Source organism: Limanda limanda, chromosome 22 (assembly GCF_963576545.1).
Source record: "Limanda limanda chromosome 22, fLimLim1.1, whole genome shotgun sequence".
Lineage (NCBI taxonomy): Eukaryota > Metazoa > Chordata > Actinopteri > Pleuronectiformes > Pleuronectidae > Limanda > Limanda limanda.
The window spans coordinates 12418418-12446002 of NC_083657.1; the positions used below are offsets into that span (position 1 = coordinate 12418418).

General features: G+C 44.3%; 1 protein-coding gene across 3 annotated transcripts in view; it reads right to left on the reverse strand.

The window, feature by feature from the left end:
• Positions 1–27585, reverse strand: part of kdm6ba (lysine (K)-specific demethylase 6B, a) — a 45682-nt gene that overhangs the window by 13973 nt on the left and 4124 nt on the right. For 2 of the 3 annotated variants that reach the window (XM_061066025.1, XM_061066023.1), the window contains exons 1-2: positions 8806–9113; positions 236–322 (exon numbers count right to left, since the gene is read on the reverse strand). The gene's annotated coding sequence lies outside the window, so the exon portion shown is untranslated. Of the gene's footprint in view, positions 1–235; positions 323–8805; positions 9114–14279; positions 14342–27585 lie in introns of those variants that run through there. The other variant, XM_061066024.1, reaches the window with a different exon arrangement.

Consider the following 27585-nt stretch of genomic DNA (forward strand, 5'->3'; position numbering starts at 1 on the left):
CCACCAACTCTATTTAAAGCCCAGTTGGGGATATTTTAATCGCTGCACACGACTGTCAGGAGTGGTGCTATACAGTGACACACACACACACACCACCTCCCTATCTCTCCCCTCCTGCCTCACAGGGATCATCATCCACCAGGCACTGCTGCTATGTGAAGATAGGTTTGCGTTAACTGTCAGGACGGCACTCGACGTGCTCTGTGATACGGACACGCTCTCATGCTGGACATACCTTTTAGAGTAGCACCAAGGTATTGATTCACAGTTGTGTTAAGTCTCAGATCGGGCTGCCAATCATCCCTCTGGGGTCTCCTGAACCCTGAAGACACAGAACACAAAAACACTCATGTCAAGATGTCACAAAAACAATATGAAGCAGCACACAACACGATATGATCCAAACTGTCAAACAGCCTAACGTCTCAAAGCATGTTTTCAATCAAGGCTGAGGGTGGTCTTTGATTTCAGTATAAACCAAACTCTTCTTTGTCCTACTGCTTGTCTTCTCTGGTTTTCTAGGCAGTGAGTCGTCACTACCCTAACCCCTCCTGCTTTCCTGACTTCTCAGAGCAGCGTGGAAAACCGAGGGGTGGCTCAGAGGCGAAGGGGTTAGTCAGCATGGAGGCAGATACAATGGGAGCAAGGGGGGTCCGGCTCCACGTCCACTCACCCTTTCTCTCTTCTCAGAGACACAAGGGTGAGTCTGACTGTGCAGCTTAACAGGCAAGTGGAGACACAAACAAGGCTGGTCTCGCTCAAACAGGAAGAGCTGAGCCAACTCTCACATGAACGTGTAGCGCTGCTGAAACATAGTAAAATAATAAAACACATGGCATGATGGGAAAAGAGAGGGGCCCCAGCGAGACAGAATGGGAGGTTTAAATTAGAAGAAGATATAGAGGGAAAGCAAAGAGAGCTGGTTGTGACTGAGAGTGCAAACAGGGACACGCTGCCGAGGCTGTAATTACCACTTTTATAGAGGGTGTGTGTTTATGTCTGTTGTAACCAAATGGTCGTCTATTCCAGCTGCTAGCCCGGCTATCACGTTGCTCACAGCTACTCCACCAGCACACGGTGAGAAACTCCTCTGAAACCAGATAGTGTACACAGATGCCAGGCAGTGTTGTGTAGCAGCTCAGGTTCTATCAGACGATACCAAAGCCATGAAACTTAGTTATCACAGCGATGAGTTAGGATACTGTGTGTGACAGGAGACACCGTCAGACTGAGTTTTTTGCATATCTTTTTTTGGGGGTTCCCCGCTGACTCAGCGCCCTGGAAAAGGGCTTACCCCGCACCGCTGCCCTAAACCCCGCCCCCATGGGACACCACGCACAGTCGGGTGACCGGGGGCGTGTCCTGCACCGTCACAGATGTGTGAACTGCGGGAATTTCTCAGACTTTGTCGTCATTTCTGCTTCGTAAGCAGCACACCACGTTGGTTGATTGTGTGTGTGTTTGGATCACCAAACAGGATGTGATGAGCTATACGGGGGTTTCATCGCAGGGGGAGGAATTAAACCACAATTTCAAGAAAAATGATGCGGTAAATTCTACGGAGATGATGTTGATCACACTGATGAGCCCTTTCACACAAATATTCACATTGTTATCTCCTGGGCGATCAATCCTGAACACCCCCACTTTACCCTCAAACTTACCACATAGGCTGAAGTCTTTCCCTATAACACTGTGGTAAAGTTAGGGTAATTAGAGTATATTTACTTCAATTGTGTTAAACCACTCTTTTACTATGTGTAAATAGGTGACATATTTATAATTTATTTTCCAAACAGATGACATAATTCACTGTTGCATAAAAAAAACGACATGGTACATCTCGTTCACGTGAATTCCCCCATCCACATCACACATCAAAGAGTCTGGTTCCTGTCAATGCCCTCGTTGTCGTAGTTACGCAAGTTGCTCATTGTCCTGGCAACGCCGGCTATCAGCTGGGAGGCGGGGCCAAGCAGGAAGCTTTGGCAAGCAGACAAAGCCGTGCCAACTGTTGTCAACCACACCAACCATGAGGCTAGACAAAAAAAATAAAGGAGCCCTTTTGAATCCTGTATGGCGTTTTACCAAGAAACACATACACGCAAACACAAACTAAATACATGCACCGTAATCCCACGTGACAGACAAACCAAAGTCACAAGCTTATGGCTACAAAGAGGGAAACTTGCATAGTCACTAACATGAGCAAATCATTGAAATTATGACGTTCAGATGACGTCTGTCTCTGTGCCGTCGTCTCAATCTATTCACCCTCAGCCTTCTCCTCCCAGCCACTGGCCTTTACTGGTCCCCAGCCAGACCACCACACTGAGGCCATGAGTGGAAAATAGACTGGTGGAAGGGGGGGCAGTGACGAAATACACTTCAAAGAGTATCCATCTGTTAGTGTAACATTTTTTTGTTTGTTCTGCATCGTGAGACCAAAAAAACAACTAAAAGCAGACTCCTCTGATCTTGGTAACTAATGTTTCTATTTGCTGTAAGAAAATGTAAGATTCAACATCAAATGAATGCTTTGTTGGGCCTTTCATTTTACTTACTGAAGCACAGTGATGTTCACCAATATTACCTATGGCAAAGACCAATATATAAGACGCTAAGAAGACTGCTCAAATTGACCATATTGAGACCATGTGAGAAAGAGGATAATAGCCACTGGAAATGAAGAGTTTAAGGGGGTAGTGGCCGACAGAGGGAGTGCGTGACTGTCCTGATTAGTCACTGCAGAGCCTGGCTGATAAGAAATGACCAGATAAGGCTGAGAGATGTGGAAGAAAAGAGAAAACAGAGGAGCTGCTGGCCGAGTATGACGGAAAAGGCCAAGCATGTCTCTCTCCCCCTCTGTCTTGCTCTGTCCTCTCTCGCCCTCTCTGGTCCATTACATAATACGTCCCAGATAGAGATCATGTTCGGGAGGAAACACCAGGCATTTCTCACACACACACAGAGGAACCGCCAGCCCCTGCATTGGACCGCCTCCACCTCGTTGCCAGGCTCCCAGTGTGTGTCTGTGTACGCATGGGTTTGTTTGTTTGTGTGCGAGCGTCAGTGCATGCCTTTCCAAAACGGTGATGCGGGCTAACTTCATCCCATTCCGAGCCTTACGCACATCCTTGCACACGCACACCAAATCAGAAGACAGTTGCAGTAGTGACCACACACGGGGCAGTGTAGGTCAGCCAAGGACACAGCAAGCAGAAATAGTTCCGGCTAACAAACACCGAAGCATCTGACCTCTGGGGCGGACCATTATCTCCTGCTAGCATCCACCTCAACAACCCAACCCTGCATCCAGGGGACAGAGTGCTGTGCTAACCCCTTCACCCAGTTAGACACAGACCTTCCCTCCTCAGCAGCAACACGCCAGTTAGCCATAACAGGCCAGATAAAAGCTCCTATTTGTCTTACGGTGTCTACCCTTGGCTTGTACATTCAGGCCATGACAGAGAGAAATCCAGGGGGGAGGAGAATTCAGAAGTCTTCACATCTAACCTCTGCTGGGTTGACGTTGCTTTTTATTTCAGCAGTCAGTGGGAAGTTTCAGGTTAATAGCGAACACAAACCGAATACTGTTTCGGTTTGGCTGTTGGTGATCAGCCAGCCAATATGCTGCTTGGTCTGTCACCACCTCTTTTTCTACCCAGGTTTTTATTCTTGAGAAACACGTTGACTGCAAAGCCTGTACCAAGATGCGAACGTTGATTTCCAGGCCCTATGTGAGAAACAGTTAGCCTACATATCATCTGCCTGTGGAAAGAGAGACCAAACACGGAACGGCAGGGGGTGGGGGGGGCGAGACGACATGAGGCCCCCTTTGTCTGCATCTGGGCTGTGACTGACAACATGCCACAGGGTTAGTGTGGTGCATCTCTTTTTCTATCGAACACATAAACACACAGATCAGATGCACGTGTGAGACGTTTAAGAGAAGGGGAACAGAGCTCAGGAAATTGTCGTCACAGCCACAGGAAGTAGGCCTCCCTGAGGGGTCGGGGTGTGTGTCTGTGTAAGAAAAAGAGAGAAGGCCTTGGGAACGGCTTTTAAGGCTGTGGCTTCCTGTTGAACAAATATCAACTGTGTATTAGTTCCTAATTTGTCTACAACAGCCTTTCTGACTGTTACCTGTTTAACCTCTAACCTGTTTCACTTACGGCTCCGGAAATACACCTCAGACACACAGTCATCTTGTGAGAGTCATGAGTTGCACACACGTGCCTTTCACAAGTCTCGTCAACAGAGAGAAGACTGTCACTGCCTCTGACCTTGGCTGTTAAGGGAAAAGCCTTGTTTCCTCTCTTTTAAGCTTCTGGTAAAACTGAGTGACAAACATATGATGGCAGAATGAGTGTGTGAACGTGTGTGTGTCTGATGATTAATTCCTCCCTGCTTTATTTCCACACAAACATCAGTCTGGATTCCTCATCAGCCCCTACAACACTTTAGGGCTCTTACGCGTCTGAATCCAGGAGTGTGTGTGAATGTGTGTGTGTGAAAGAAACAGAAAAAGAAAATGACTCAACACCTGGTTTGTGACTCTTAAAGGAAAACTGCAAATAAATCCCAACATACTGGAAACCTTAGAGAACGTGGGCGTATCACTGAGAACTTTCAATGCCTCGATCACTGTCACTTTGATTTCCACCCTTGAGCAAGCTCAAAATCCCCAGAACGTTTCTTCTCCGGTTGAATGATTTCAATAACTAATCTAAAAAAAGCTCAAGACAAAACCGATTATCACTACGTCTCTTTACATTGTAAAACCTGCCTCAGAACCAGAGGGGCAGAATCCCCCTTAATACTGCTAGGTCTCTCCAAATGCTTCTATTCCACAGCCAGGGCTAACACACACACACACACACACACCTAGCTCAACTATAGCTCAGAAATGCACTTAACAAGATGAGAGACTCTGCTCCCTTGGTAACCGTTGTCATGGGAACCAGTAGCGTCTCCAGCTAGACCAGAGAGGCAGACAGAAAGGAATTCATAATAAGGTTTATGAGGATGATAAACATGTTTACAGAGACACCGGCGACCGACCACACACACCATCCTCTCCCTCTTATCCACAGCCTGTGTGTGTGTGTGTGTGTTTGAATGACAAAAATACAACATGGACGTATGCGAGTGTGTGTCCCGTGTGGCTCATAGCTAATGACAGCATGCGTGCAGATGGCCGACACAGTGTTTCTCTCCCAGTGGATGTAGTTAAGTACTGATCATTTTCATTTCTGTTTTTTTCAGAACCACTTTGACACAGACTCAGCAGTTTGTTTCCTTTAGTCCAGACGACAGCCAAGGTCTGTTTACAGATTCCACAAATACCAATGCTGTTTATATTAAAGGCTTTTTTTACTGTCCTTCGAGAAAAAGTGAAACGATGCAGCAGAGCTATTGTTTCTTCATCCAGTGTGGTCGAGGTGGGTCAAAGGAGGTGAAGGGGGGGATGGGGGGGGGGGCCTTAAAGGAAGAAAATTATTTCCAGGGTGTGAGTGCGCGTTTCATTATGTGTAGGAATCACACACACACGCAATGTAGGTTCATACACCTTGATTCCAGCGTGGTATCATCTTCATCATCGTCATCATCAGCGTCATCATCGGTGGCAGAAAACCAGAGACGAGAGAGGAACTGGGTGGAGAAAAAGTTTCCTTTCACTTGTTCCAAACCGAAAGTAAACTCCCCACTAGGGCTGTGTAATAGGGTAAATGAGGTCTTGAAAGTATATTCTTCTTTTCTCTTATTTCATTCTCGATTCTCTTTACATTAGCTGCTGCCTCGACTCACGACAACATCTGAATCATTGTCTGCTTCTCCAAAAGCTTGAAGTAAATTCATTCCTTTAACTTCTGGACTTCATTATAACAATCTGTTTCCCCTTATTGCTCCCAGTCCAAAACACAGCGTGAACAGAACCTAGAGCGAGACCACAGCTGCACATATGACCAGTATTTATAGTTATGGGTGTCTAAGCCTGGTGGTTGGCTGGCAGTGTAACAGAGTCTGGCTGAACTACAAACTAAAGAGAAAGAAGTAATAAATGACTTAATCCATACATGAAATCCAAACTGCTTCCCCTTATACATATGCATTGTTATTTTCTTAATACCTGCTTTTATAATTTGACTTTTTGTAATTTCAATGATCATTTAAGATGCATCACATTACAGTTTGACCTCGGTCTAATAATGAATTGAAATAAAATGTACCAAAGTGCTGCTTTTCGGCCCCCGGTCTCACACTGCACGGTGAAATTCCACACTTGGTTGACTGAGTTTTTACCTCTCTTCTCCTGACTAAACTTATCCCCACTGACGCTTTCTCACATGCACCACAGGAGCCTAAATAAACTAACAGGTATTTTACTGCACTACTGAGGGCACATGGTCACTAAATGACTTGGAATTGCCATGATATTGGTTCTTTAAACATTCAGAATCTGTGCTCACATGAGTTGATGGGAAGTTCCTCAGATGGTCTCCAACCTTTGTGCCACCCGACACATAGCAGTTAACGCCTGACGTGCTGAGGTGTGTGGGGAGTGTCTGAGAAAACTGTCAAAAGGGGCAGATGTTGTCCTGCAAGCTATTTCTCTCTCTCTCTCTCTTTTTGAGTTTATTACTGGAGAACAAACGACACCCTTTACTGGAAAAAACTGCAACAGTGTGGCGTCAGACAATCGTTTCGTCATGACATCCAATAACTTCCCCCCGCCTGCTTCCCTTTAAAACTCATTTATATTTATTTCCTCTGACAGAAAGCAAAAGTTGGCTTGAGGCATGAAGAACCCCCCCCCCCCCAAAAAAAACCTGATTGACCATCACGGCCAACACACACAGCTTCATCACCCTTAACTTTTAGATGAGTAAGCACTTTGAGCCAACCTACTGACCCATTTCCCATGCACATAAAGGAACACATCTTAATTGGATCAAAGTACTCCTTAATTTGCTGAGAACACCCCCATCCCAGCTACATATGGTAAATGGGGGGTTGGATTAGTGAGACACACACACACACCGTCTGCTTACTCAAGTTGTGTGACTCACTCGCTATTGTTGAGTTCACACTCTTATTTTCTCCGGTCATCTCTCTCTCATTCCTGGCGTGCGTGTGTGTATCACTTTAATGTTCCTCCATTTTCGTCATCACATAGTAAAATGGGCGGCGATTGTTCATTCACTTACACAGACACACACACACACACGCTCCTATTGAGATCACGGGACAAACGGGGGCGGGGGGAGAGCTGAGGCAGCACAGAGCCGGCCCAGAGTGTGTAGATGTGTGTGTGTGTGTGTGTGCGTGGAAGCCCTAACTTTTATACAACCTCCGACATCAAACGACGGAGGCAGAACACGTCAATCGATGTGAGTGATCGGAAGAAGCTTCAAAGGGTTCCTCTCTTGTTTTCTTCGCGATCTCATGCCAGCACACTTTGCTCTTCCTGGCCCTTTATTAGGGGCAATAAAGAGACTAATAAGCCCAGCCCCCCCCCCCCCGGGCCACAAATTCTCACCAACGTGTCCAGAGACCACCAATATCAACATCGGTAAATTATAATCACCACACACACACACACACACACACACACAGTCTGAGCACTTTAACCTCTATTGTTCTTGTATGATTTACTCTGTCATGTATCCACACACAGAGATGTGCTCATCAGCTGAGTGATGAGCTGCGTGACGCAACCTCCGCGGACTCCCGTGGGCTTTATTTACCCGGTATAGATTCTGAATCCGGGCAAAAGAGCAAACATGTGCTAAGAGTCAAAAAGTCAAACTCCACTTGTGGCCAGGGGGCTCGACTGGGAATGACTGGGTAACACATCACCAACCAGTAAGCTGCAGTGGTCAGACTCCGGTGCACCGACTGCCCCTGAATCACAGACCCCCAAAAACACCGACCCTCCCCCCCTCAGAAGGAGGTGATGCAAATCACTTCCTTTCAATCCGGCTCTTTGTATGCGTAAGGATTGACTGGGGGGTGATGGGGGGGTGGGTGGCAGCTATCCATTCACTTTATACGGCTGCCGACCTCAGTGATCCTTGCCCACCCCCCACTCCTACACACACACACACAATGGCGTGAGATCTCCTTACACAAGCAATTTTCTCTCCCTGTCCTCCAGCTCTTCTCTGCCTTTTCTAGCCACGAGTTGGGTTTTCAGGGCAACAATGACCGAGCCGAGGCAGTGACGTCCCAGAGAAACATGATTACATGGAGTCATTGTCAGTGTTTTATCATCGGACGGTTACTTTGTACCCGGGTAGTGTCTTTACAGGCTGAATACACGCAAACACCCACGGGATCTCAAAAAGTCGAGGGGTGGTTTTGGGGAACAGAAAGTACACCAACCTCAGATTCCCATCAAAACCCATGTTCAGAAATGACTGATGCACATGCAGCGGTTGATTGAACATGTCCGGTAAATATGATGATTGGTGGATGATGAGGAAAACACACACGCGTGGGATCAGTCAGTTATGGTAAAAGAAAAAAACACACATAGAGAAATCCCCCCCCCCCCAACTCATCGATTATACACGATCAGAGGTTAGCTCTTAATCAATGACCACCATTCACTCCTGGTCCTGAATGGCAACGCAGCTTAATCATCAGAAATAAAGCACCCAGCCATAATACAAAGTAGTATAGTATATTTAGTAGTGTGTACTATTTGAGAAAACACTTTGTACTGGTCTGGAAGTTCCCTACAAAACAACCAAAACAAACCGGACCGGACTTTGTTCCCACAGCAGCTCCGACACTCACCGTTTCAAAATAGACGCTCCACAAATTCGAGTATCTCCAATATGAAATATGCGGTTAATCCCGTTGTCTGAGCTCCACCGCTGCTATTTCTCTCTTTGTATCCGCAAGTTGTTGGAGCTCCGCCGCTGCTGAGAAATTCCCGACGAGCTCTGTAATAATCCCTGAGTGTCTCGGTCGCTTCCTGTCCACACAGCCCTGGAGCCCGAGGCGGCTTGAGCGGCTGCGGTGTCCCGGTTTCGGCTCCTTCCTCCCGGCGTGGTTTGCTCTTCTTGTCCCGGTGGCTGCCTCCGCGGAGCGCCTGTGTTTCTGCCCTCTCACACGCACACAAACAGCCGGATCGTGTTGCGCCGAGCTCCGCTTTAAAGGGACAGAGCCACGCACGCACGCCCCCGACACAAACGCACCCGCACAGCCAAAGCAGGCGTGTGACGTCACCGCACGTCCCCGGAATTCCCTGACAGCGCAAACTGGCACCGAGTCCAAACTCAGCCCCGGTACCGGAGCTGCTCCCCCGCCTCCTCCTCCGGCTCCTCCGCCTTTTCGACAGACTCGTGACTGAGTGCTGGTAAACATCCAGGAGCTTATTTCCCCCCCGAGCGTCTATTTATGGTCGAGGAAGAGTATTAGCCCCTGACGCCATTGTGATAGTTGCCACAGAGAGTTATCCCTGTTTAACACACATCTCCATAGATCTAACCGTGACACAGAGCACAGAGTCAAAGGCTTTAGAGGATCAATAGTTACAATAAACTCATAGATAGTTCAAGATATATTCTATGTAACAGCTGTGCATAACACAACGACTAACTGAAAAACACATTATCTATTCCTATTTCTAAACTTAACAATAACAAACGGTCCTAACTTTGAACCTTTAACCAATGTGAAAAACTCATTAAATAGATCCATACTAGTTTTTCATTATTTCACATTTCCCCTCATCAATTTAATGGCAGCAACGTATTTTATATAGTTTACATTTATGATCTGCAGCTAATGGTTGTATTAAAAGTGAATAAACTGTTTACTGATGATCTTTAGGTCAGTTATTTTAATTTTCATTCGAACTTTTCAGCTGCTGCAGGTTGTGAAGACATACACATGGAGTTTGGCAGGAACTCCCTGCAACCTTTTCCATTAAGTGATCCTATGGACCATAGATTTGTTAAACAGGTGGAGGACATGTCTCCATTTTCTCCCGCCATCCAGAAATTAGGCTAAAATATATAAAAACATATAATCACAATGCATGATTTACTAGTTCATAATAAAGCATTTAGTTACAGCTTATAAACTACTTATAGAGGACATAATCGGTTTAGCGGATATGGACACTATAAACTCTACTTCTGTTAGTTGTTGTAATAAAGAATTAAGCTCTATAAATATAATATGCTATGATGAGATAAAGTGTATATAAGCCACTGTGGGGTTTGACTTGATTAAATGCTATATATCTATGAACTTAATATAATGTTTATTCACTATAGTCTGCGTTGGCCTGAGGATTTGGTTGTGTTTTACTTTTACATATTTGCATTTACATTATGGCTGCTATGGAAAGTTTTGAAGACAAGCTAACAGACAAATCGGCCATTACCTGCAAGTGTGCAATGTGTCACTGGCACCTCACAGTGAGGAACATGCTTGTCAAAATGGCAATACAGCCTACATTGCTCCGCCTATAAATAAAGTCAGAGTTTTGAGGATAATAATAAGAGTAGGTGACATTAGGATGAGTCAGTTAAGATCACGAGAGAGGTGAACAAGGCTTTAAAACACAAATGGGTTTCTCTTAAGCCGGAAACATTTGTTCCAGCTTTCCTCGCCAAAGTTACCATCCTGCAGTCTGTAATAAAGCCAAGGAGCCACATTGGTACCACCAACAGTATGTGTGTGAGAGACACACACTACTCACACTACACACACGTAGAGGTTATATTTAGAAAGCAGTGTCTCAGCAGGACAACAGGAGGCCAAATTAGCCAGCACAGGGAGAACGGGAGTGTGTCATGGATGATGCTGAGACAATGACATAAGTATACGGACACGCAGTGTATTTATGGTCACAACAATTCTATAAAAAACTGCAGCAACAACAATAATAACATCAGATAATTATGGAACCTCTCTTTGCCTCAGTACAAATCAGGGATGGGGATCAGTCTTTCACCATCTGTTCTTCACTGACATTACAACACTCAGAGACAACCAAAGCCTTTTTAAAAAGAGGGGGGGGGGGGGGTGGGTGTGTGTGTGTGAGTTTCAAACCCCCTGATGAAATAAGGGCATGGTATGTGTGGTATGTACCACTAGGGTGGATCTAGAGTGTATTGTGAAGTGAAAATGAATGTTCAATAATGTGTTTTGTGTTGAGAAAGAGGAGGGCTGCAGCACACAGTGGGGGTCTGTGACACCGCGAGGCACTGTGTTTGTGTGTGGAGAAATCAGCTGCACGCTGCAACAGATGCAGTACTGTACTGAGTGAGCTTAACCATAACGAATGCAGGAATGGAGACATTTCTAGCTGAAAAGTAGAAAATTCAAGAGGCTGTGAGAGTAACTGTGGACCATTTACTTATAGCAGCTTATAATGTTAGAGCTGTCCAATCATAGGACATTTTTCAAAATGGGTGGAAGTTGTCAAACTAGGTGATTAAATTCCAGATGATGGAATTATAACCCTGAAAACCTGCACTTTTATTGTCATAATAATCTGTATGTATATCATTATAATACACCAGCTAGAGAGACGTTTTTTATAACATCATCTGGAAGCTGTTACTTCCTGGATTGCTAATCTTTAATTATCCACCACAGAGTAGTAAAGTAGAGCAGTCTGTATGAAGGCTATATATTGTCTGTTTCTGGCTGTTGTGTAAATTGGTCCATTCTTCTTGTACAATGGTTTGTTCTGTGCTTAGACAAACTGATAATGTGAATGTTATGATGCTGCTTGTCTTTGGTTATCGTGTAGGAAGAAGGTGATTTCAGTTTGATATTTTATGCTCATAATCCAGTCATATTGCTCCCAGTGAGTGGGATTGTTATCATTTTTATTATTACTGTTTCTCAAGTGTGTCACTTTGCTCCGCTTTGTGTGTCGGAGGTTGTTTACTACTACTATGTCTGTCCATACATTGGTTTGGCTCCAGATCAGTTTTGAATCCCTTCCATACTCATAGTATACTTGAAAAAGACATATCACGTGACCACTCGCTTACAATGGGCATGCGTGTGCCAGTGTAAACAGGAAGCAGTTGGTAGTTGGTTGCAGGAAGAGCGATGCTACATATGAGAAGCAGCAATAACGGCTCTAAAGTAGTGTGGACTCCAGGCGTATCCGTAGCAGACTTGACTGTTAGAGACTATTAGCCCTGCAAAGTGAACAGGAAGACGATTGCTGATTGATGTGGGAACGGGTGGGACTGTAGTGTACCCCACACACACTGCCACACACACACACACACACCTCTCCAACTGTTTCTGTCATATATTTAGTGTTCTGTATATAATAAAAGTCTGGGAACATTAAATGAGTGAGCACAATTTCTCTTTCCCTTCCTACAACACGGGAAGAAAGTGAGTCCCAGGGGTCCAGAATTTTTTTGTATGTGTCTGTGCGTGTGAAGGGACAATAAGGGGGGAAAAGATTTGTGAGGACTGTGTGTTTAACTTCTTACGGCTCTTATGCATGGGTAGCAATTCTGTGATCATGTGTATGGTACGGAGTCAGGCGTGTGTGTGTGTGTGTGTGTGTGTGTGTGTGTGTGTGTGTGTGTGTGTGTGTGTGTGTGTGTGTGTGTGTGTGTGTGTGTGTGGTGGGGACTTTGTGTGTGTGTGTAATTAAAGAGATCGGGGACAAGGATAGCTCAGTTCTCACACTCCAAATATATATATGGCAGCTCTCCCATGGGTAAGAGCCCCAAAGATTCCTGTCATACCAGACACACACACAGGCATGCATGTACACACACACAGAGAAATGTTTAAGAAATAAACAGAATGTAATACTGATGAGGTCCAGACCAAGCAACAGTAGAGGAAAGAAGGCATGTGTGTGTGTGTGCGTGCGTGCGCACTGCAATTGTAGGAGTCTGTGTTCCTGGTACAGATGGTACTTCTCAGCCCTCTAGAATGTAGGATTGTGTGTGTGCGTGTGTGTGTGTGTGAGTATGTGTGTTTGTGTGTGCATGTACATGTGGCATACCGTGAGTCAGCCTTTTGGGAACACTCAAGAGACCGACAGACAGGATAATAGTCACCTCCACGCACATACTCACACAGTGTCACACCACGAGGAGACGGAGAGCCACACAGGCAGTCAGACAGACAGCCTGGCTTAGCACACCCACATATAGCAGCCATGCAGCCGGCTGAATGTTCCGCTACAGCCCTGATAATTAGGGCCCTTATTCAAGGAGAAGAGGGCCAATAGGGAACGCAGCTTTCTCTCTAGCTCTTCAAACAACCATCTAATCCTAACTGTAGCTCCACGATAAGCTAAGCACTCCAGTCCTGAGTAATGTGCTCACTATCCCAAAGTTTTACATAGTGAAAAGTAAACCCAGCTTAGAGGAGCTTAAAAAGCTTGGCTGGTTCTTGGAGGAGAACATCATGTTTTCAGGAGATTGTCTAATTGATCAGTTTTCCTCTGAAAAGGTGAATTCATGGACACCAAAATCATCTATGTGCCCTTGATTGATAGAATATTGGCTTTGGTGCAACATGCTAATATTTTGGGACTGTGTTCAGGCAGCAGTGATATCTGTTTGTTTACCTGTAACTATAATGCATACCTTCATGTGCATGGTTACGTTGTGGCTTGTTTCTAAGATCTAACACACACTGTTCCACTAGCAAGAATAAATAAATTGGTCTATCACGTTAGACCACAGACTGTGTATAGAGATGGACGACATGCTAGCTCCCCAAATCTGAGGCCAAAGCGTCTCGATCCCACCCTGGTGGCTGGTTGCAGTATTGGTCATAAAGTGTTAATTTTTGAGGTGTGAAGAGATATTGTGCAAAGGACCAATGCTCCACTCACACCCATAATTGTACTAACCTTTACCTTCTTAACTCATGAATCAGTGTGTACACAAGAAAACTGCCTCTGTTGAACTCCTACTCTTGTCTTAGTCACTCTCTTTCGACACATCTCGTCCTACTCCTCTACCTGTCTAACCTACATACTGAGCTTGTGTGTGAGCCTGTGAACTTATTATACAAAATGTACCGGTATGTACAAAGGTCTTACTTCATGTAAAGTACTGGTAGGACACAAAAAGTGAAAAACCACCCCAAAACTATTTTGAAGTAAACAAAGACACCAGTATAATAAAAGTATACAATTTATAGTAGAGTTCGATGTGGAGGCAAAGTGAAATCAGTAAGACTCCAACACTGTGGATTGAAATCAGAGGAGAAGTCTGATTTAGTTGTGTGAACTATAAGCTAAGGGAGAGCCTTACCTGGTGATCATGGGCGATGTGGTCCTTCTCTTTCAGCAGGCCACCATGACACCTCCCACCTCCTGAAACGACAATAAGGAGGAACATAGGTCAGGCTTGAGGAAGAATAGTCAACTTGGGGAAATTGGGGCAACTTTAAAAAGAATCTATTACATTACTTGATCAACATTCACACAAAAACAATCGGTATCAACATGCTGAAGTCGACATAAAGTCAGTGCACCCTTTCCTATCCATCAAAGTTCAGTTTGGCAACAATAGCCAGACATTTTATTCATCTGCAGCCTGAAATTGGAGTCGGCCTGAAGTTGAACTGCAGCGATGTTAAACTATTTTTGTAAATTTAGGTCAAGCTCATGTGGCCCTGTTCAAACTTGGCATTGACACATGTCCTTCAAATGTAGTCTGAGCAATTGTATCTCAATGAACCCTCAAGGTGTCTGTGGTGTAATCACCCCTAGAGCTGTGTTCACCATTGTTGATCGGATGATCCACGACACGTTAAAAACAGGTATGACCAGAGGCAGAAGCAGTGCCAGTTAGGGCAGCAGTCAACAGTTCATTAGCACTTTAGTGAGAGGTTTGAAGACAAGTTAGAAAACAACCATCGCTCAGGGCTATGCTTCGTGCATTTGGTGACGTTTGCTGACTGGTCTGTGGTCATGCTGTTGTCGATATGTCATTCTGTGTGGCTTATGAAACCACAACGTGTGTGTCAGCCAAAATGCACAGCAGGGCCCGGTCCAGAGCTGTGGCCATCTGTGTGTGTGTTCCTCATGTGCCGCCTGTTCAGTGATTCATAGTGTCAGTGCTGGGCCACGAGTCTGAGAACAGGTGGCTCTCTGGTGTACCTCCCCAGCCCCAAAACACACACGCACACAACCATACACACACACATACATACACACATACCCACACGAGCACAGAGCACCTGTGATGTGCTTAAACATTAAAGCAGGCGTGGTTACACACAAATGTGTCACACACGCTGCAGAAACAGCAGAAAAATAGAACAACTGGAGACACACGCACACACATTGTGGTTGACACAATATCAACACTCATCTTGTTCTTCTCCTCATACGTATAACACATAACTTGAAGAAAATTGTATTTTCTTGATTCTTGACGTTCTTGGTTTGTACCCTCATGGTTGAATGCACTTATTGAAAGTCGCTTTGGATAAAAACGTCAGCTAAATTAAATGTAATAAACAAATTATAACCAGTCCTCTCGAGCCTTGCTCTGTTTGACCTACAAACACACTTTGTCTCCACTATGCTTTAACTGAGGCTGTTACAACAAAACTGTGTTGTCGGTGTGTGTGTGTGTGGAATAGCAAAGAGAATTATCTATCGGACCCATGCAGATGAATTTTACTCTCAACCTACAGAGCACACCCACACAAGGTGGTGGCTTTTGAGCATGTACACACACAACCCCAGCAGTATACATAGCTGAGGGCAGGTTGTGTGCGCGCATGTTTGACTGGTATGTCAATATGAGGCAGATCGAACTGGCTCAGCCCTGACTGATCTTACAGCCTGGTGGTTAGAGCATCCAACCTTTGCACTCAGGGTCAAAGGTCGCACCCCCTAAAGGGCCACAGCTGGTAGCACTGTAAAGGAGTAAACCTGCTCTGTGTGTTTGTGTAGGTGTGGTATGTCGATGGGCAAGAGAGAATGTGTGGGTGTATTTTGAGCGACAAGGCAGAACAGGCGAGTGTCTGTTGAAGGGGTCAACATATTTTTTCAAGACACATTGAATAAATGTCACAAGATTCGACAGAATAGTTTGACCTTGATCGATATCAGGACTGTGGCAAGAGGAGTAAGGGGGAGGGTTTTGAGACAGTGAAAGAGAGAGCCCTTGAGAGGGGGAGGACAGGAGGGAGCATGGTGAGGTGTATAAAAATAACAAAATTAGAGGAAAGTGTAATGACATACACCTTTTAACTGTATTTGTATAAAAATCTAGAAACAGATAAAGAGACCATGTAATGGAGAACCTGAGGGAAGTACAGAAGGGTGGAGTGAGAGATAGAAAGATACTCAAAGTGACTTCTGTATGTAAAGGTTAACCAGTGGGAGCTTCTCCCTTTGACATTAACCAGCACAGAGAGAGGGGTAGAGGGGTGGAGCAACAGAGACTCTGCTCCGAGGTAAAGAGCAGAGGAGATGAAGAGGTAGAGAGGGATGGAAGACGAAGAGATGGCCTTGGGCCAGACAAAAGATGAAAAAACTGAACAAAAAACAAGATTGCGGGCTGAGGAGAGAGTGAAAGCAGAGCAGGGCTGGAGCAGGGAAGAAAACAGAGTTGTCTAACCTGCTATTCAGTCCAAACTCGCTGTGTTCAAAAGCAAGGTGACAGCAGCAAGTAGTCTAGTCTAGTTTGTGAAAACGATGGTAGCAGAAGGGTTTTAATTCTACTAAGTTTACAGCAGAAATATTCAGTTTGCATTACAAAGCGATCATTTCTTTTCGTCAATGTAGTAATTTGATGGATGACGCTTCATTAAACTGCAGCTAATTTCTGATCAAACAATGTTAAGGTTTGAAAAATGTGGTTTAATGTGTAAAAATATGAAGGGTCTGTGGTTTTTGTGTTATGCTAACATCTGTCAGACACAACCATACTATTCTTTAACTCACTGCTATTGTCTTCATAACTGAACATATCTTTGCTAAGTTTTAAAAAATGTTTTCAATTCATTTGACTTCCTATACATGGTATATTTGGAATCATCGCCTTTTCATATTTATCATCTGAAACAGCTGACTGTGGAGAGGCTGACAGGAAACAAAGGGGTTGAGAGAATCATGGCGAGCACAAAGATCCCCGGCTGCAATTCAACCAGGCACATGGAGGTTATGTGGAGTTTTTGGCTGCCAGGGTGCTTGCTCCCTAACACCCTTAATAAGGTAAATGTACAAGCATCCTACCTGTTTCATGCGGTGTACACACAGAACACACATGACCACCTGTGTGTCTTTTTAAACGAGTACTGCTCCTCTGAATGCTGCACATACTTAACCTGGTGCAAAGTCAAATCTGATTAACACATTCACCTTTTGGCAAAACATACGTGTGTGAGCCTGCATGGCGTGAGTAAAATAGCCATGATTGAGCTGCTCCAGTCCTTAGTCACCAGTGATTCACTGGTTATTTCATGTTGGGGCAACAGGCTTCACACCTGCACACACACTCAAACACATAAAATAGTGGCCTTCAACAGGAGTGGTGGAAAAAGACTTGGTTTTCATCTTTATTGTCCTTCAGTGTAGATTCCCTGTCTGTGTGTCTCTTTGTGCCATGAACATTTGTGTGCTGTGCTTGCTGTTATGTGTTTAAAGGCAGTCACTTGGGACAGATTAAATCCTCAAGTGAACTTGCAGCAATGTCACTTGCCCTGGGGTGCGTGTGTATGATGATCGCTATTCAGCAGGCTCAGGCGCTAGTCATGAGCCGGGACTCTTGTTTTATTTCCTTGGAATGCTGTCGCACCACATCCTGAACCTGCGTGTTAAATAAGGAAGCGGGATCGATAAGGACACACATATATATATGAGGGCAACGTTTGACTGACACTTGTGTGGTTATCTGCCTTATTCGCTCACTTTTGCCCAGTTTACAGATTGCAGTGGATCCTTTTCAGCTAGTTTGTGAAAACTTTTCAGACTAAGGTTTTTTCCTTTCTATATCACCTCTAATCTGTCAACCTAAACAGTTAATAACACTCGTCTGTTTAAGCAAATACTATCAGACATGTTTGTATTTGAAAAACGACTACAATATATCAATCATCACGCCACTCAAACCTGACATTAAGGATCAAACTGGTTGGAGGACGTATTATTTCTAAGTGCATTTGAGAAAGAGGCAGTAAGACTGGCAGAGCTACAAAGAGTGAGGAGGAGTGTCAGGTCGTCTGTGGTTGGGGCTGCTTGGCTCAGTGAACTTCTGCCACATGGCTTTTTGCAAAAGGTCACGGTAAAAACCAAGTCTGGCTCTGAAACCATCACACCCACCTCCAGCTCCCACCCACCCACCCACCCACCCACCCACCCACACACACACACACACACACACACACACACACACACACACACACACACACACACACACACACACACACACACACACACACACACACACACACACACACACACACACACACACACGAAACGGAGGTGACAGACAAGTGACAGACTTCCTCTCTCTAAGGAGACAAGCAGGAAAATGACAAGTACATAAAGAGGAGTGCGACAGATAAACACACCCTGAGAATGTCTGAAAACCCTACAGCAGTGAGCGCACAACCAGAAAAACGAGAGAGAAGAGAATAGAAGACAAGAATAAGCAGTTGATAATAAATCGTCTAGACAGCAGCTAATGAAAACAGCCCAACAGTGGCTGCTTCGAAAATCGAGACCTGTGAACATGATGGTGTGTGTGTGAGTTGTTTGCATAAACATATGTACATGAGTGCTTGATAAATTAGGCCCATTAACACTTCTTAAATTAAACCCTTCGCTGATTTTAGCTTCGCTGTCTTTTCTCTCTCTCTCTCCCTCTCTCACACACACGCACAAACATGCACGCACAAACAAACCACAGCAGTCTAGCAGTGTACGTCGTTCACAGCTGAGTTTAGAGCCGCAGCAGTCGACGCCAGCACAGTCTTGTGACGTCAATCCAAAATAAAACTTTCTCTTCAAACTATGAGTCGTCCTTTCCAACCCTAAGAACAGCATCTAACATAACCAAAAAAACAAAAAACAAACTCCTGAACTTTGTTACAGCAAATTTTACTTCATGGATGTTCCAGGTGTTTATTTATCTTTACACTTTTTAATTCGGAACTATCCTTTGACTGCCTAGAGAGAAAATCTAAAAACTCACATCTGGCTGTATAGATAAAAAAACATCAGCTTTAACAGACTGGGTGGCAGAAATGACCAGATTGTCATATTCAACTGGCGAAGAGACCTGAAGTGACACTGGCTGTGCTGATCGCTCAAGTTTATATATCATAAAAGATACACTTTTGTCAGGCAAACAAAAGTGTCTGAGAACAGGAGATTGTTTATAATGACACACGCCCGACAGCCAAAAACAACAGTAGAATGAGGAAGAGCCGGCAGTTAACATGCCTAAACCCGCTTGACACATGCAAACACACACATAGGCTGTCTGAGAAATGTGGCCCGGGGCGTCCTAACAAAATAAACACTTTGGAAAAAGAGGAAAAGAAAGTGATCTCTTTGTTAAAGGTGGTAAGTGGTAGAACCCTGATAATGAGTCATGACAACAGTATTTTCCTCAACTGTAAAGGAGCTCACAGTGTATTGTATTTTTGAGTGTGCTAAATGCTGAAGGCATTATCCTTGGATGCACTTGAAAGCTTCTTACACACATGCACAACAAACCTGAGCATTACCTGGAGGAGGTGTATTTGTGAAAGCAAATCAGTTAAACCGCTGAACAGACTTTACCTTCCCTAAGTACAAAGTCAGTTTATTGTCTGGGCCGAGGTGTAAACACAACAGGTCTAGAGATTTCTCAGAGACCACGTGTTGATGTTGATGGGCTTTCTGTCCTGCCTCCTGCAGGCCCTACCCAGTTCCCATCCCTCTCCTGAACCAGCAGACTATTTCCAGTGAGTGAGAACACGGCACACATGGACAATAACCAGTCGTGTGCTACACGTGTGAGGCCATTGTGTGAAGTTCATATGGGAAAACAGTGTTAAACTCTCTCTGTGGCCAATCGTCCTGTGTTACTGATGGAGAGCTGGAGAGTGGTCAGACAAGCCCTGCAGAGCCCACATACCTGTGCAGAGGCTCAAGACTGTACTATCCTATTGCACAAGACCATTTGACTAACTGTCCCATGCCAAAAGGAGTGACTCAGGACAGGACTTCATAATTACACTGCTTTGTGGGTGTGTGTGTGTGTTTGCTCCAAACCACAATCATTTCATACCTATAAGATATTAAAGGTTAAAAGGACATTGCAAATTTGAAACCAACTACACTGGTTGAGTGGTTAAAGAATAAAAGTGATCTGAGCCACAGCGAATGAAAGAGCAGCACAGCGTGTTCATATTGCTGACTGTGTGTGTATGGGGTGTGCAAGTGGATGTGTGTGACTTGAGCTGCGTCTTCTGCATCTGCTCACAAAGACTTCTTTATCCAACTGTGACACACGTGATCCACACATGGTGGCTCATACCATTTTCACAGGACCACACACACACAGCTTGTGTTTGTATCAGTGTTTGGGTGTTTAAAGGAGAAGGGGGGCACCTGGCTCCCATCTAGACATTGTGACCCCACACTTCCTGAATTGTGTATGTGCCACAACAGAACCCCCCCCACCACATACTCAGATACTACAGACAATAGGGTGTGTGTGAGCATGTGTGTGCGTGAGCGTGTGTGTGTGTATGTGTGGCGGTTGTGAGCCACTCCCAGTCTTACCTGTCACACTTCAGTGTGTAATATCTATCAAAGTGGAAATGCCATCACAAAGAAACTAAGTCAAGCGGGAAAACAGAAAGCAGAAGAGAATGCAAAGTGTCGCAGCTCTACATAAATCTTCTTCATGGTGTGGAAGGGAAACATATCACATCCTCTGTCTCATCTTAAACAGGTAAAAATAATTTATCATGTCATTCCTTGCCACATTAGAAAATATGTGTCGTGAAGACTTTTAATCTTGCAACCTTTCTACCACATGTTTAATTTATTGGACACCTTAGTGGAAAGAAATCATTTTAGAACACTTTGAACTGCTTACCCTTGGCTGATTGTAAAGTTGGTGATATAGGATTGAATCTCACTCTGTTGCACTTAACATAAATCAGCTGGAAGGAAACATTTTAAATTCAAAAGTGTGGAAAAATGGTTGGGAGTTGTAGAATCTTTTGACGGCCAATGACCTGCTCTCCAGCATGAAAAATGGAGAGCCGATATGGGCACTGTCAAGTAAAAGATTCATAATAATTTAATTTAAATAAAGCTTGTTGTACATGTGTCTATATGTGTGTGTTTATTAGATACAGTAGGAATATAATATTCAAAGGGAGACACTTGAGTAATGCCAGGTTTGGATTTGCACATCTGTCAGCATCGCCACGGAAATACATGTCAATCATGCTGTATTTATTGCTTTAATCCTACAACATATAAATTCCAGTACAGTCTTGTGGACACACACTATTATGCAGACACACACACACACACAGTTTATGCTAATGCTGCATTTGATCTCTCTACATCTTGTACTGTCTTTGTTTGAGGCATGTGCAGTATGCCCGTCTCTGTCCTTGTGTTTTAAGTGTGTTTAAAAACCATGTGTTGAAGACATGCCTGTGTGTGTGTGTGTTTGTGCAATTGTGTGTCCTTGACCAGCTGCACTGGGCAGAGGAAATGAGGTGGAACTCAATCTGGTCCACACCTGTCTTTCTCTCTCTCTGGAGGGTGGAGCCTGGGGCCTCAGACACACACCCACACATACACACACACAGCTTCAAGTGCAAGAAAGTGCACTGTTCACATTCTGCATGAGCAGATAGATTATGCATGCTGCAGCCAGCTCAGGAGCTTGGCTCTATTAGAGTATGCACCGTTTTATGTTTGGGTGCGCTTCATGAGGAAGAAGCAAGCAGCAGAGAGACAGCAGAGATGTGTATGTTTGTTAGTGTTGTATGATGGAGTGAGAGAGAGGGAGAGAAATGAAAAATCCTGACACACATTAATTAAAGAGAAAAAGAGGATGACGGAAAAAGGCGAAGCAGGCGGAAGTGAGGAATGAGGTGGAGGGAGAGCAGATGAAGAGATCGGGGATGACAGTCTATGCCACAAAGGACACGAACAGAGAGAGAGAGAACGATAGAGAGAGAGAGAGAGGGAAAGAGAGAGAGATATTGCACTGTTATGAGAGGGGGGGGGTTACTCCGGGACGCCAGAACCCAGTGACATGACACAGATGCACTTTGCTACTGTGCAGAAGGGGGATGGGTAATGGAGGAGAGGAGGGGGGTATGGGAGGATAGAGAAGAGGAAGAGAGGATGAGGATGGGTGTATGAGAGCTTGCTGACTCTCTGCTCGGTTTCCGCACCATTCTGGAGAGACTGAGGCATTCACGTTAAAGGAGCAACGTGTAACATCAATGCATGTTACTGGAAAGCTGATTAAAAGATACTTTCAGCATCTGCACAGTTCAAAAAGTAATCTGCAAGTCTGATTCTATCCACAGACTGTACACTGCTCACGTGAGGCTCATGACCATACATGCAGACCATATGTAGACAATTTAGTAAGAACACTACCACGGGTCATGCTATCTCTGACTGCTGTAGAGAATGTGAATATTGGCATTTAACAGTCTATGAGCTTTACAATGTGTGTCACCAGGTCAGATTTCTGAGGAATTTTACTGGGTTTCTTTACAGCAGAGGAGAGAAGGGGGGCGCTGCTCAGGTAGATATTAATTTTATATCTTAATAGCAGCAGGGAATGGACTAAAAGGAGATCATGCCTCTAACGTGGTTATTTTCTTCTGTAAAGCTTCAGAAAATCACTGGGGAAGAACAGACGGCAGAATAACAACAATCATCCTCATGTTTGAGGCAGGAAGAAACAGTGTGGATAGGAAATATAGTCTTCATGGTAGTAATAGAAATTCTATGAAATAATAATAAAATCAATTACGGTCACTGGTATAGTATTTAGTATTTATACTGACAACACAATTTGACAGTGATGTTTAAAAATGGTACATGCAACCATTTAATGTGAATTACATTCAGACGCACATATAGAAAATTATATATGCCACGGAATAGCACACACACCCACACATGAGACCTTACAGCAGACGAATGTTTCCACCCACACACACACACACAGGCTTGTATTTCTTTTCACCACAGAATGTCAAACATTACCATACATATATGCATGCAGGCAGGCTATCAGTGTGCCAACATATAACAGCACAGCCTTCCATCCATCCGTCTCTCCTTCACACACCCCCTCCCATTCATCTCATCCCCTGCCTCCCTCCATCCCTCTTTTCACACCTGCCAGGCCTACAGCAAGGTCACACACCTCAATTACCCTGTGCGCTCACACAGACGCACACACGCACACGTACACACACACGCACACGCACAAAGAGCAAGAGAGGGTGTGTGATCGGAAGGGAAGATAAGAAAGGAGGGGGCGAGAGCAGATTTCACGCTACCCTGAGCACTGGCTAGCATGCACCAGTGTTTGACATTTTATTTATGATGTGCAATGTTCAGTACCTGCCCTCTCCTTTCTTTTTTATCTCCCTCTTTGTGTCTCTGCTTCAGACGACCACATCAGCATTACTCTGCTTTATCAGCCAACCACATGAAAAGTAGCTAAAGGTTTGTGATATATATGGACATATATTAAAAAAACTGTAATTGTAGCAGATTTGTTGTGAATATGTCAATAATGACGACTAATTTTTTATCAGGTATATTTTCTGATTTCAATATTTACAAAATGTTTTAGATTTTTCTTTTTAATCACAACTACCAGCAGCGATGTAATGTGAGGGGTCGCTAAGAGACTTCATAATAACCAGCTTAACATCACTAATAGTCTGGGTATCATGCTCTAACATCGACACTAATGTGCCTTACAAATAACACACCATGAATCCCAATGCGCCTAATAGCCATATTAATGCACTAGCGGTGAATGTGATCCTCCTATTAGGGCTTTTTGTGTCTGCTGGAGGACTGCTGTTCACCTATTCAGCCACCGGAGGCAGCTAGCTGTGTTTACACTGTGGGATAATACAGCCGCCATATGGCACCTTATACCGGAGACATACTGTATGAGGCTCCAGGAAACTGCAAACACACTGCACAAACACCACACAGTGCAACACTCTGCCCTGTGTTTTAAGCTCCAGTTTGATTAGTAACCTTGAATAAAAGACTCAGAGGACTGGAGTTGGTCTGAGCCTGATCTGAGATATGATTTCTGAGAGAATATTTTGTAGCACTGGGCGGCGAGAGGGTAGAGGGCTTCAGTTTGGACTGTTACCCTGTTTAGCAGCCAAAACACTGCTCCGATATTTTAACAACACCTACACAAGTATCTAGCCATTAGCTGATAAGTGTGGAAGTTTATTACCTTAACTGCCGTTTAGTAAGGCTACTCAACTCCCAAAGCCACTTGAATTAATGTTTTTAATGCCTCAAGAACATATCTAGGTTCAGTATTTCCCTTTTGCAGATATTATATATTTCTGCTGAATGAAAGTGCAGGGAAGAATGATAAATATGCAGTGTCGGCTATCTGACAGAGAGAGGATCAAGTACACTCACCGTGATGCTTGTAATTCAACACGTAAGTGATAGAAGTCCTGTGGGAGAGAGTCAGCCTGTCTCATGACCTCCATCACCCTGCTCCACCCACCACACACACTCTACAATATTGTATCAGCACAGTACAGTATAGGCAGCGTCCAGACCTCTAACACTGGCCAAAGAAAGGGAACAGAGGAAATTGATTACAATACTGATCCCTAACACACACTTTCTCACTCTTCTGATCTTTGCAATCAAAGCTATCACAGTGTGTGTGTGTGTGTGTGTGTGTGTGTGTGTGCGTGCGTGCGTGACAGAGAGAAAGAAAGAGGTGTATTTCTTTTTCGATTTGATTGACATAGATCTAAGATTTAGGGTTAAGAGATAAAGAAGTGAACAGAATGAGGGAGAGGTGGATGAAAGAACAGGAAAAGGGAAAGACAGAAAGGAGAGAAGGCTGTGAACGGATATGGAGAGACACCGGTGTGAGGGAAGGAGAGGGAGGGTGCAGACAGACCATGGAGGGCCCGACTCTTTGAGACAGATCAGGTTACCGGTCTGGGGCAAACACACACACACACACTTACACATTTACACACTCGGACCCATAAAGGTCACAGTGCACTCGCTGCCCTCCAGACACACTCATGAGGAGAAACAGATATCCTCGCAAAACACTCAAGGAAAGACACTGCTTTGATTTCTCAGTCTGTTGTTGTCCACACACACATTGAATAGACCTTTCATTTAAACTAATGCACGACCAGCACAGTTGCACTTAAGATATGTGAAAATGCAATCAAAAGAGAGTAGAAAATTGTGATGGTCATTAATTTGCAAATTTCAAAGCTTTCTCACTACTGTGTGGCTCAGCTGTTACTTGTGATTCACATATTGAGGAGAAGTGGAGCGAGAGACTTGGTGGGACACACATGCGCACTCAAAAGCACAGACGTTACACAAGTGAGAGAGGTCAGGGTTCAGTGTGGAACTGGGTTAAAGAGATAGTTGACAGAGAAAGCAAGAGCAGGTAAAAGAGAGTAAGAAAAGGGAGATTAGAAGAAAGAAAGGAGAACGCGGAGGAACAGAGGAAGAGAGGAAAGGATGCAGTTCAAAGGAAAGAGTAGGAGAGAAAGATGGGAGATTATACATCTAACCAAATAATCTACAAAGCACAAGTTCCCTGTCCTCTCTGATCAGTTAACTACAGCTGTCAGAGCCTTCAGACATCTACGTCTTCCTCCTCTTCCTCTCTGGTTAGCTCTGCATCTGCTCAGAAACATAATCGCTTTAATGCATTACTGTAAGTCTATCAGCTGGATCGATTAAGGTCACTGTGGGGTCACTCGCATGTCGTGGCTGAAGTGTGTGTGTGCTTGTCTTACATATAGTGATTAATGAACCGCCAAAGACGTGCACTATCGGGTGTACGAACCAGATGTAGAGTTGAACTTGTGTGTGTCGCTGCCTTATCATACACAAACACACATTATCAATAGCTGTGCGCGCGTGTTTGTTGTGTCAAGGTGGTTCAGTTTGCAGAGTATCAAGTGGAGAATTTTCTACTTGTGTCACCAGCTTGTCCCGCCCTTACTGTTGCATCGCTAGCTACTTTGAACAACTGCGGTAAGTGTAGCTCCGCGACCCAGACAGCTAGCTTATTAGCTTTGTCACCCGCGCACAATGGTGCTCATGAATGGAAGATCGTATTTGTCTGATGCATTTGAAATGGAATGGCCTAGTCGCACCGCTGTGACGCAAGATGCTGACCCTGAAATTAAACACAACCACGAGCCGAGTGTTTGATGCAGCAGTTAATGATGATTATTGTTTGATAAGGAACCTTGAACATTTAAGAAATGGAAGACCGCTCCATCCCCTCAGGACTCGACCTGGAATCTTCGACTAGGACTTGAACACTCAAGACTCAAGACTCGACTTAGACTGGAGGTTCAGTAACTTAACTACAAGTCTGATGTATGACATTGAAAACAATAAGATATACATTTTGTTGCAATGATTTAAACTTAAATAAACTTTTTTACTTTATCATCTGAATAAATAAACGTAATTGAATGTTTTCATAAGACCAGCCCTGGAGTAAATAGACAAATATCACAGGAGAAAAACCAGTGAGAAAAGGCACAACTAAAGACTGTGTTTAAGTCTTGCAACATTAACACAGACCTGCAGGTGAACCCAGCTCTCTGACAGTCTCACCTTTTCATTCACAAAGAGGTCTGGACACAATGTCTGTGTCTATGCACACACTCTCACACCCATTCCCCAAACTCTAATGCAGACACAGCTCACATTCGCAAGCACACACACACACAATGAGAAGGTGCAGGGCCACATTACTCAATGAGAAAGACCATACATAAACAAATATAGAGAAAATGAATGAGAACACAAGAGCAGCAATGTTCCACGAGACTGCACATTTGTTGTTTGTAATTACAGGGTGAACTAAAGACACAGGGCATCAGCCAACTGTCTTGAGGGTTTATGTGAATCTGTGTTTGTGCACTTCAGCTGCTGCTTCGACCCAACAACAGTAGGATGAGCCTTAGTTCAGACATCAAGAACATTACAACAAGCTGATAATGAGTACAAACTGGACAACAGAGGGGAAAACACATCCCTGCATCTCAGGGATATTCATGCATAATTAACAGGGAAATACAGACTTGCTGAGAAGAGAAATAGGAACAAACACAGACTGTCAAGGAAAAGTCGCACACAGGTTTTCAATTATGAACAAGAATTGTTATTATTAAACTTAACCCTCTTTCTAGTGTTTCGCCCACTAAACATTGCTCTTTCTACGCCACATTCCCTCTGCTTTCATCATGAGCTATAAGGAACACTGTGTCCTTCAGTATAGAGCTAGCACACTGTAACAATCTACAGCCCTTCACACACATGCAAGAGACGCTATAAACAGT